This window comes from Macrobrachium nipponense, chromosome 30, assembly GCF_015104395.2.
Source record: "Macrobrachium nipponense isolate FS-2020 chromosome 30, ASM1510439v2, whole genome shotgun sequence".
NCBI classification, from domain to species: domain Eukaryota; kingdom Metazoa; phylum Arthropoda; class Malacostraca; order Decapoda; family Palaemonidae; genus Macrobrachium; species Macrobrachium nipponense.
The window spans coordinates 62,127,191-62,139,865 of NC_087218.1; positions in this window are offsets into that span (position 1 = coordinate 62,127,191).

A 12,675-nucleotide genomic window follows, 5' to 3' on the forward strand; every position below is an offset into this window, starting at 1 on the left:
GGACAGATGGAAAAAAAAACAGAGTATAGTTCTGCAATGTTTTTGCCTTTTTGAATAAGAATACGATATTTTAAACTGACGTCTGTGCGAAGAAATTGAAAAGCAATGATGGCAGTCTCTCATGGTAGTGTATTTGGCACTGTTTAGTTGGCTTTCATAAACGAAATGGCAGCAATTATTTACATGAAACCGTCGAGTACCGTAAGCTGATTTCCTTAAGTGCTGCCAACAAATGTTGATTATCAGTGATAAAGTATGGAATTTTCTTATTGATTTTAAGTCGCACATTTCCAAGATCAACCATTAATTAACACTAATAATTTTTTATCACCTGTAGTTCGTAGTGTTTTTAGAATGAAAAAGAATTTGACTCGTACAAGTTGCCTCATCTGTTCTATAGACAATTGCTACTTAAAGGTGATAGAAAAGCAACGTTGCTCACAGGAAAACAAGCAAGGTCATTCGTTATGATTGACGGAGGTGATGAGCAATGTGCGTCGTCTGTTTGTTTGTATGTGACGTCAGACACCTGCCAGATTCCTGTCCAGATGTAAATTGCCTGTGTTAAGGTGCGTCCACACGGTCGAACAGTGTCCGACGGACAAACATTGTTACCAATTAACAATTGTCTGCCGGTCTTTGCTTTGTGAGCAGAGTAAAAACACTGGTATACAACCTCAACTGGTACCACTGTTTGTTGCCAGATCTACTTCCATCGTTTCAACGCTTATGACGTCATCCTGCTTCGCCTCTGATATGGTAACAATGTTTGTCCGTCGGCTATTGTTCGACCGTGTGGACGCACCTTTAAGCAGGAGACTGTGAGCGTGACTGATCCTCAGTATCCTTCATGAAACTTGAGATAAAGAAGGTTTCAGTAAATATTAATGTGCTAATTGGATAGCTCGAGGTGTCATTTTTTGCTTTCTAGTTAGTGCTCCACATTTAAGCATTTTCACAGTTCTAAATGACGTGTCCCCAATTTTGCAGGTAAATGTTAAAAGGAATCACTGGTAAGGGTTTTGTGGACTCGAAATTCCACCTACGTAAATATCTCGGTTGTAGAGATAAATGTAACCAAGTTATGAAGTTAGACAAAATTGCTGCTTTTGAAAAAAAAGAGTCGAGTCCCGTAGTGAGTGGACGACAAAACAAAGCTCTTCCATTCCTTTTACTGTACCTCTGTTCATATTCACTTTCTTCCATCTGACTTTCCACCCTCTCTAACAGTTATTTCATAGTGCAACTTCGGGGATTTCCTCCTGTAACACCTTTCAAACCTTACTGATAATTTCCCTTTCAGCGCTGAATGACATCAAAGGTGCTAGCACTGGGCCATTGGGCTTTATTCTATATTCTGTTCTGTCCAATGAATCCCTTGAATTAAAGACACCTGCGTGAATGGGAAGGCTCTCTCTCTCTCTCTCTCTCTCTCTCTCTCTCTCTCTCTCTCTCTCTCTCTCTCTAGAGATTGTGGGTTGCACGTATTAAGTTTTTCTATGACAATGGTGCGAGTCTGGGGATAAAGGTAAGTGAGAAAGTTGACCAGGAGCATAAGAACCGCCTTAAACCCCGGATGTACCTAATAGAGGAACCTGAAGTTAGTGAGAGGCCCAGTTTTCTGTTGATATATATTTTTTTTTTATGCAGCATATCGGTTACCAGGATCTTTTCGAAATTTCGTCAAGCTGATTTTCGGTCAGTAGTGCTCCAAGTTAAGGTTGGTCTGTCTGAATGCTTAATAAAACGATTCAAGTGTTACTTTGAATAGACATCTCAGCAGGGAAATGTCAAGAGGAATAGGAGGAAAATGAAATGATAAGATTTGTATATTGTAAGAAATAGAAATGGAGGGAAGTTGAAAGGAATGTTGTTTTTTTTGTAGATTATGCTTTTGAATTGCAAAGACGATGAATAATTGTCAGTTGAAATCGTCTCCCATATCCTAGAGACTGTTTGGGTATTTGGGGGGTGAATACGAAGGGGAAAGCTGGCAAGTTTTATCGCTAATTGAACAAACCAAAATATATTAGTTCAATAACGTGTGACATTGACGAGGTAGCATTGAGCAGTATAACTTGAAGGTCATGATATTTACCATAAGACTATTAAAGTCCCTTGAGTATGATAATATATTTTGTTTGTAGATTTTCATATATTTGGTGCTTTTGAGATAAAGATTTTTTTGAGTACTATTATAAATTCTTGTGTTCAGTAAAACTGCTTTGATATATTTGTTTTTCTACTTTTAAAAATGCCTAATATTAAATTCTAATTATTTATTTTTTTTGTGTAGTTGAGATGCATAATGTAATCATATATGCTTAAGAAGGACCATATGTGCGGAGTCTTATGGTCTATGAAGCCTGTTCGTGCCGGTACAAGACATCTTAAAACAAATACCATGAAAAAGCTGTCTGGACGTCCGCCTCTTTATAGCCACTCATTCCAAGTAACTAGATTTGTGTAATTTTATAAATGCTCTCGGCTCGGTTAAACCTTCGATTTATAATATAGGTATAATATTAGTATATATATATATATCTATATATATATATTTATAATAAATATAATATATTAGTTATTTAATAATAATATATATAATATTATATATATTTATTTATTACTATATATTGACCTATTTTATTCTCCGCACACCTTTAACTAACAAGGAACAGTAATATCTGAAAGCAAATTGCTTTAAGAATTTAATTGTATATTACAGACATTTTACCATTAATGTTTTCGTAGCTCAGGCAGCGTTACTTGTAAGTTGGGTTAAAGCTGTAAATTATGGGTATTGGGTTATATATCATGTCGCTTCCTTTCCAAATTAGCTAGCTTTGAAGCTAACATAAAACATGTTTGCTAGTGTGCTGAGTCGGTTGTAATACATTTTGGGTATTCAGTGGAAATCTAAGCACGGGGAATGCAGATGATAAGGAGAATGAGTTATGACGTCAGTCTTGAATAATTGCTCAGTGCACGTCAAGTCGTTTACTTAATGTGTCGTTCTCAGAAGTCGTTAATAAAATATGACCTTTTCTTGATTGAACATGGGAAGGGGTGCCCCCCCTAGTTGTCTGTGAGAGGAATAGATTAGAACTTTGGTTAGGGGGTGTGATTGATTATTAAAGTTACGAAAGGAAAGAATACAACGGATTAAAGCAATAGTTATGAATCTACGGTTCACTTTCACCAGGAGCATCCATTTTGATAGCGTAGAAGCTTAGTAAATTCGGGGATGCGTGGGATCAGTCACACCAAGGAGTGTCGCCCTTTCATCAGCTTCTCTAATTCAAAACTCTGGAAGGAAATCGTCATAAAACATTATGAATTATGAGCCAATCAAGAAGTTTCAGTCAACATTGCACCTATCAAAATAAAAAGTAAGTTTGAGCTTTTATTTTACTTTGAAATAGTTCAAGTCAAAGATTGAAAGTAGTTAGAAAACGGTGCTGTGTGAATGGGTCTTACAAGCTGCTTGGCTGATAAGATTTAGCATTTTCTGAGAATTGATTTGCGTGGATTAAGTCGGGTAGTAAAATTTTCTGTATGTTTTCAAGAACAAGGTAGTGTCTCTATTTGCAAATTTGGTTCGATGTTTCCAAGGATTCAGATAGAGGAGTTAATGAAGTCGAAAAAGCTACTGATATGAGTCGAAGTTTATATCCACGACAGATTGCATTTGTGGGCAGATTACATCGTTTTTATCAAATACTGTAAGTCCAGTTTGGTAACAAATTCGGGAGTGCTCGAGAAACAAGCTATGGCGTAATGTAAACAAAAGTAATTAATTAGCCTACATTATGAAAAAGTATGAATTACACAGATATATATATATATATATATATATATATATATATGTATATATATATATATATGTATATATATATATATGTATATATAAATATATATATTTATATTTATTGATTGATTACTACAAGACCTCATTGAAACTGGGAGGTATCCAGCAGAGATATTTATTCTGGAAATGTTACAAGCTTTCTAAGGCAAACAGCCCTCATTGACGAGTATCCATACAATGGCTGGACACAGACCAGCTGTATTTGTATGTATGGGGAGTGGATTGAAGCCCTTCTTTTCCAATTCTGTATGCTGGCTTCTCTAATCCTTTGATTACCTTCCTTCTCCTGAAAGGCCCATCCTTCGTGACCTTAGATAAAAAGCTGGAATACCCGAGGGAAAGTTTTTGGAGATTAGGATACCCTAAGTATTGGTGGGAACAGGCACACATTAATGCAAGAAAAATGATTTTGTGGAGAGGGAAGGGATAAAAAAAGGAACATTTGAAAGGGAAGAAAATGTATACAGTCCTGGACAACAACATGATTACACCCATCAACAGGAAGCTAGATAATTTTGAATTAATAGGCAGTTACCAAAACACGATTAGGAATAGAATAGATAGAAACAAAAAAATGGTAGAGAGGGTTGCATATATGGCAGCGTGTCTAGACTGTGATGAGTGTTACTTTGGTGAAAGCGGCAAATCTTGCAAAAAACGAGGAAAACAACATATGCAGAACAGAAGGCACTACAATCAAATGTTACCAGTTGCCAAGCACTATTGGGAAAAAGGCCACAAAATAGACTGGGAGAAAATGAATTTTTTGTACAGGTGTAGCGAAGGCGTGAGTAAGGGCAGCATCTACAAACTTACTGATTTATTCAGACCAAGGTCCTTTAAATATACTCGGAGAGGTCGGCTCATCAGTGAGCTACGCGCATGTAGGTGGAGATTTGTGACGTAAAGTTTCGCAGACGGTGGCCGAGGTTTGACCTGACTAAAGAAAAAAATAGAGCATTTGGAAAAGACCAGTCAAGAACTCCTGAAACTGGTTAGTTTGGAAATGGAAGTGACAGAACCTAAGTTCACATTAACTGAAATAAGCAAGTTACTATTTCAACCTGTGCTAAGTACAACACAGATAAATGCTCCCATAACTAAGAAGCCTGTCAGTCAATGGAGCGATGAAGACATATCGTCAGCTTTCACTCTCAGAAGCATGAGCACCAAATGCTATTCATATTTGCGAACTAAGAGAGGATTTCCTCTGCCATCAAAAAGTACACTGAACAAACGAGCGCAAAATCTGAAATGTATTTTGCATTCGGTTCTGTCACTGATGAAGGCAAAATCAGAAGCAATGACGGAAATACAAAAACTTGTCGTTATTTCATTTGATGAAATGAATATTGCTAGTAAGTGGAGTTAATACAAAGGGATGGACGTTTTGTATGAACCTCATGATAAAGTTCAAGTGGTTATGTTAAGAGGTTTGACGGGAAGCTGGAAGCAACCCATGTACTACCATTATGATGACTCTAATGTACATAAAAAACTGACTGATATTATTATAAATGTTGAAAAAGCTGGCTTTGCCGTTGTGGCAATTGTCCATGATCTTGGCCCTACTAATTTGCGGGTTTGGAAAGAATTCGTGATTGATCCTCTTAACCCTAAGAAAGTCTTTTTTTAAAAACCCATGTGCTGACAGGAATGTCTTCATATTTGCTGATGCTCCCCATTTGATAAAGTTAATTAGAAATCATTTTCTGGACCACGGTTTTCTTATGGAAAATGGAAATAGTGTATCTGATGCCTGTGTCCGTGAAATGCTAATGAAAACCGTATCAGAGTATGTCTTAACATATAAAATTAATGAAACACATATCAATGTAAGTGGCTTGCAAAGACAGCGTGTAAAGTATGCTGTACAGCTACTTTCGAAGTCATGTGCTAAGGCATTGTATTTTTTAGGAGAAAGGGGCTTACTAGAGAGCAACAATTGGAAGGAAACTGCCGATTTTATAGCTACAGTGAATGAATGGTTCGATGTCATGAATTCCTCTATGATGTTCGGTGACATAAAAGCCCGCAATGCATTTGGGATAAATTTGGATAGCCAGAAAAGTGCTCTACAAAAAATGGTTGAAGCTATGCTGGGAATGAGGGTAAAAAACCCAAAATTTAATTGCCTTTACAAATTCCTAAAAGGTGTAATATTATCTTACCACTCAATGATTGGGCTACATAACATGCTAAAACAGTCATGACATTTCTTTTATTATGACACAGAGATTAAATCAAGACTGTCTTGAAAGTTTTCTTGGATGCATTAGGCAGATGAGGTGTTCTCATGATCATCCCTACGCAGTTGATTTTAAATACAGATTGAAAAACATTTTGCTAGGTAGGGATATTGAACTTGTTAGCGATAAGGAAAACTGCGACAAAGGAAATGAAAACCTTGACCCATTATCCCATGAAATGGTATCATCTGGACGGGATGGAAACGGACCTGATAAATCTTTCTATGACAAGGAACTGGCCTTAGAAATATGTATGACAAACATCATTTAAGAGTCCTGGAATTTGATGTGGATCTTAAAAATGACGAAATGTTCTCTGAGGAAGCAGAATTTGTTAAATGTCAAAAATCAGGAGACACCACTGGATCTGTTATCGAGGAAGAGTCGGTAGATATGTAGTGAAAAAGTTTTCCTTTAAATATCCAAATATAGGGTACATTGTTAACAGCAAGACGTCAGAGACATGGGTTCATTATATAAGTGAAGGAAAACTATGCACTATGCACAATCAGACGACTTTTTTTCTAAACTAAAAATTTTTAGAGAAATTTTTACAGCAATTCATGGCTTCGGTCTTAGACCAGGAACGGAATGCATAAAAACAATGGCTGCTGAAATGAGGTTGTGGAATTTTTTGCCAAAATATCAGTGTTTTTTAGAATGCGGCACCTCAACAACATTATCGACGTGAGTAAAAAGAAACAGAGGACTTGCATGAGTACAGTAAGAAAAACCATGAAAACAACAACTTAGTTTTCACCTCTGGGTCCACACCTGGCTCGGTGACAAACAAACTCATGCATATTTCAATTCCATAACCATTAAACTGTCATCTTTGTTCTGTTAATATGTTAGGATTGAAATGAGAGTTCATTGTACCAAAACACCTTTCTCTATGTTAATCCTTAACTCGTTGTGTAGGATTTAGTACTAAGGACAACTTTGTCTACGTAAATCCATACATCTTTGGTTAGGAATAAGTGACAGTCAATACATTACAGTATTTGTGTTCCCTTGAAAGGTACTCTATACCCTATGACTTTTTGTTTAGAAGCATCAGATTATTATGTAACTCTGATGTATGGTCTGCCATAAGGGAAATCTGTACTCTATGTAAAACAAAATAAAATTATTTATACCTTAAGAAGTATTTTTTTTAAAGGTATCCTTGCATCGTGTTACTACGCATACCTGTCAGAGTCAGTGCTGTCAGGGGAGACTGTTCGTAGCGTGACGTCATAAGCAGAGGGAACGTATTTTCGCTCGCTGATGAGCCGACCTCTCCGAGTATATTTAAAGGACCTTGATTCAGACAACAAACAGATAATCAAATGTAGTATTGGATACCGTGTGAATAAAAACAGGCCACCACACAATCATTTGTGTTTGTTGACAGATGAATATATACATATAGATTGATATACAAGGCAAGACTGAAGCCTTGGTACATATGGCTGAAATAGTTACACTGTAATGCGTACGGTCATAATAATACATTTAACATGACATTTATATGAAGGAAGATATGTGTATAAAAGATGTGTGGTGTATACTGTGCCTCCTGTGTCCGTGTGTTTTGCATGCGTAGATCTTGTGAGGAGATTAGTGAGCCAGGTGAGGTGGTGTGTGGGGTCCACATGGGACCCTACAGGACTCCCCCCTTGAAGAGCCCTATGGTTGTAGGTTGGTTTCCGGGAGGTATGCTGGCTTTAGGAGGTCGATGGACCCCCATGTCGTCCTGCCATCTTCTGTCATCTGGTAGGCCTTGTGTCATCTCTGGATAATACGGTATGGTCCTGAGTAGCCTGCTGGGGACGTATATTTTCATGGTCATATTAGTACGCCGTCTTAGCCGGCATTATCAGTTCTACTGCTTTTCAGGTGTCGGATGTCGATGCTGGGCTTTTTTGATCTTGAAAGACCCCTTTCTCCAGCTCCCACCTTGACATCTGGCGGTGAGTGATACTTTCAATGACTAGTGTAGCCTTTAGATATCTTTGTTCCCAAACTGTCTGCGAGGGTGTTCCACACGGTGGATGTGAAGTTGGCTCCCCTGCTGCTTGTGATGATCTGTGGGACTCTGTGCATGCTGACCATCCAACGAGAGTTTTCATGCAGCTTTCCGCCGTCTGTTGCTGCACTGGTATTGCTCTGGGACATGTAGTATTTCTGTTCATGATGGTGAACCTGTATCTGTAGCCCTCTGAGTGGGGTAGGGGTTCCGACTACATCGATGTGGATGTGGGCAATCTGTTGTATGGACTCTCCTATTCCACTCTTTACATGTCTTATGATTTTTTATGTCTGACACGTAGGGGTGAGGCTGTCCGGTACTTGTTTCTCAGATGATGGTCATCTTTCCACTGTTGATTGACAGGTCTCCATGTATTGAGAGGTCAGACTCATAGTTTTAGCAATATTAGGGATAAATCTGTGGTAGTAGTTGATTAGTCCTGAAAATTCTTGTTCTGCTTAAATTGTTGTTGGTTTTGGGAAGTTGGGGATTGCCATTACTTTTTCTGGTAGCTGTTTAATGCCGTCTGGGCTTACTTGATGTCCCAAGAATTCCGTTTTCTTTGCCCATTCATTTGCATTTGTCTTCCCTTATCATGGGTATTTGTAGTACTCTTTTGATGTCTGAGATGCTGCTAGAGGTTGGGGATAAATGTAAGGCTATCGTTGACATAGACCATGCAGAAGGGAAAGTTGCAAAGTAGTTTGTTCATCAGTTTTTGGAAAGTTGCCCCTGTATTGCAAAAGCCGAAACAGCTGTAGTTGAACGTGTAAGTGCCAAAAGGGATGATGATCACGGTCTTCTCTATATCTTCACGGGTGCCATATTCCATCGGGTTTTGGTACCATGTGAAGGGGGAGATGCCCTTGGGTTGGGGCTTTTTGCTAAATTCCTGCATTCTCCATCTCCTTGAACACTTGTTTGGCGTAGGTGAGCCTCTCTGGGACTAGATGTCTGAAGTGTGAATATATTGGGACCCCCTTCAGTTTCTATGTGGTGCTGGATGTTGTGTTTGCTAATTGGCTTAAATTGTGCTGCAGGTCATCTCTGAAGACCTTTTGGTAGTCTTGTAGAAGTTGTCATATTTCTGGCAGTGGGGTAGTTGCTGTGATGGGGCATGTTTGTCGTTTCTTCTGTTGTGGTGATGATGTGGTGGCAGTTTGTCTGCATAGCTGTTGATGACCATTGGCATTTCGTTGGTTGCAGACCATCTTCCCAAATCTCCTGTCGAAGCAGCACATCCCCTCTTTTGGTTTGTCTTTCTTCTGTCTGGTCTTCCCCATGAAGAATTGCTTGGGGAATTTTTGTTTATGGATGGGGCTGGCTCTCAGTCGCTGTTGGATTCTGTGTTGGTTGACTGCTGGCCCCATTGGGGTGCTGCTGCTGCTGTTGGTGGCTGTGTGGGCTCTGCCATCTTGTGGGCCATGTGCACTGCATTGACCAACTTCTGGAATTCTTCTGTTGGCATGATGGAGGCATTGTGCATGGCCACCACTGTTTGGCAGGGTAGTTTTGTGAGGAGTACCTCTCTCACAAGATCTAGGGTTGACTCAGGTTGGTCGTCTGTGGCAGTAGAGTTATGAACGGCTGCAACTGTTTGTATGTGGCAGCAGAGTTATGAGTGGCTGCAACTGTTTGTAGACATGGATGGCTGCTTGTCTCCCATTGCTGTCCCCACGTTGTTGAGGAATTTCTTGGCTCTTAGGGGGATGGCATGCTGAAGGATGACTTCAGTTGGTCCTTCAGCAATTTGTAGGTGACAAGGGTTTGAAGGTCTGCGAGCCATCTTGCGACTTGCTTGGAGACATAGTCTGGCATGAATTCGAGGACGGCATCTGCTTTGCGTGCTGAGGAGGTAGTTGTTTTTTTTATCAGAAGAGTGTTTCCACCCTGAAGAAACAAGCTTCTGGGTTTTGGGGCATGATTGGAGGCAGATGTATGAAGGCAGCAGCGATGGTCTCACTGGAGAGCTAAAATTGTTGGGGATAGCTGGATCGGTCATCTCCGCGGTTACCAGTGTAGCAAATGAGTGAATAAGAGGCATTTTCTACAAACTTACTAATTTATTCAGACAGCAAGCAGATAGTTCAGTAACTCCTGCAAGCGGAAATGTAGCACTTGAAGCCAGGGTGAACAAAAACAGAGGTCACCACATAATTAATTGTTTGTTGACATATATATACATATAAATTTATATACAAGGTATGACTGAAGCTATGGTACATATGGCTGAAATGCTGACTTTGTAATACGTACAGTGATAATAATACATTTAATATGACAGTAATATGAAGAGCGATATGTGCATAAAAGATGCATGAAGTATGCTGTGTTTCTTGTGCCCATGCATTTTGCGCAGGGAGATGATGTTGTGAGGAGACGAGCGAGCCGAGTGAGATGACGATTTGTGGGATCCACGTGGGACCCTATACAGGAACACTAACAGAACTGTCAGACTGATTGTAGAGAATGCCTTCACAACATTCGCAAGCAATGTAATGGCAGTGAATACTGACAACAGATTTGAAGATAACCTTTCAATAAAAATCGTATACTTTACAATAGAAAAGAAAAGCAAAAACACAAGAGACACATGGACAACAGTGAACACTTGAAAGACGCTGTAGGCAGAGAAAGGCCAAGGTCACGAGTCCGGAGCCACTGAGAAGGAGGATAATCAAAGGATCAAGGAAGCCAGCATACATAATTGGAAAAACCAGGGCTTTAACCCATAGGAGGCTGGGAAAAAAAATCAATATGCAGCACCCCAGGCAGGGTAAACTTTGAGGTTAGCCAATTTAAGAAAAAACACTTCGATGGAAAGAGGAAGATATGCAAATGCACATGGTGTAAGAAGAAAAATTCTAAAACATTTTCCATACCTGCCACGAGAAGTTGAAAATGACTACGTATTTACAACCCCTCTTAATTTTATGTTATTATGTTATAATTACAGATCACACAATATCAAAATAGATAAATCAGTAACAAATTCTGAGCATATATCTTGTAACATATTTACGTAAATTTTTTGAGAGGGAAAATGCTGTAACTTTTTTGGATTATATATGTCTGTTCTAGTATTTCTTTGCACTTTTATTTGCAAAATTGCAATTATAACTGACATACTATCAAAAAAAGATAAAAACTAAAATCAGCCGCAACCCCTGGTTATATTTAGGAGCAAATATACAATGAGACATCATATGAGAGAGAGAGAGAGAGAGAGAGAGAGAGAGAGAGAGAGAGAGAGAGAGAACATCTCTCCTTGAAGTCAAGTCCACAATTAACTCTGTCATGAGGTGCCCACATTATCTGAACCAGTCTAAAAGTTGCCATTAGTGAATTTAAGGGCTATAGAAGTAATCGCACCTCTTTCCCGCCTGATTCCCCCAAATCGATGGGTCGTATTATTGTTACTCACCAAGATTAAGTTCTCAATCACAAAAAACCTTCCTATTACCACTCATGTGATTATGTTCGTCCATTAAGGGTTAATCCACTCCCCCAGCTGGACTATGTGTCCGGCCATTCTACAGATGGTTGACAACGAGGACTGTTTGCCCTAGAAAGCTTGTAACTCTATCTGAGTAAATAATTCTGCTAGATACCATCCAACATCTATGAGGTCCAGTTAGTAACTGTATTGATGCACAGAACAATTGTGTAACTGGCGTAAAGTTATATATACATACACACACACACACACACACACACACACACACACACACACATATATATATATATATATATATATATATATATATATATATATATATATATTGTACCGGCCACATGTGTGCCCAGCCAGTGGACACCAACAAAGATGAGCTTTCTCTTCCAATGAGTCACCTGGCAAGAAGGATGCGTCTTCAAAGAAACACAACTTCTCCCATATGACTTATACATATTTCTCCTTAACCATTATTGTCACATTTTATTTATGATCACCACTGTATGCATTGCTATGCAAGCCTACGATTATGTACATGTAATGTTCAACTGAATCTTTTGTATCAGATTTTATGGATGTTTATGTCTGTGAACAAACACATCAGTAATCCCTGTTTTGATTTGTCACTGATTAGTAACTACATTGCAGCTCTCAGCAGCCAATAACCTCTGTGAATATTCTGTGCAAAAATCAGTAATAAACCAGACAGCAAAAAGTCGGCATATCAGTCAGTACCTTCCTTCCATTGGTGACCCTGGAGTGAAGGAGAGGTCAATGAGATTTGTCCAACCCACAGAGATAACCAACCCAGCCACACAAACAAGGCCAATCCTGCCAGCGACCCTCGCCGCCACCTCCATGCACCTGCCACCATGCATGCCCCACGATGCAAAGGCATGGTTCTCTGGGGCAGAAATAATGATATCCGCTTCATCAGCCCGCTACCCGCCCAAGAGCCATGAAATTCGTCAATCACATGGGGGCACTGGTAGGAGATATGAGACTGTTGCACACCTGTAGGGAGGCTGACCCACACTAGCAACCTTTCCTGCCTCCTCCATATTCACCCTCCACAAACCAGAGGCATGGT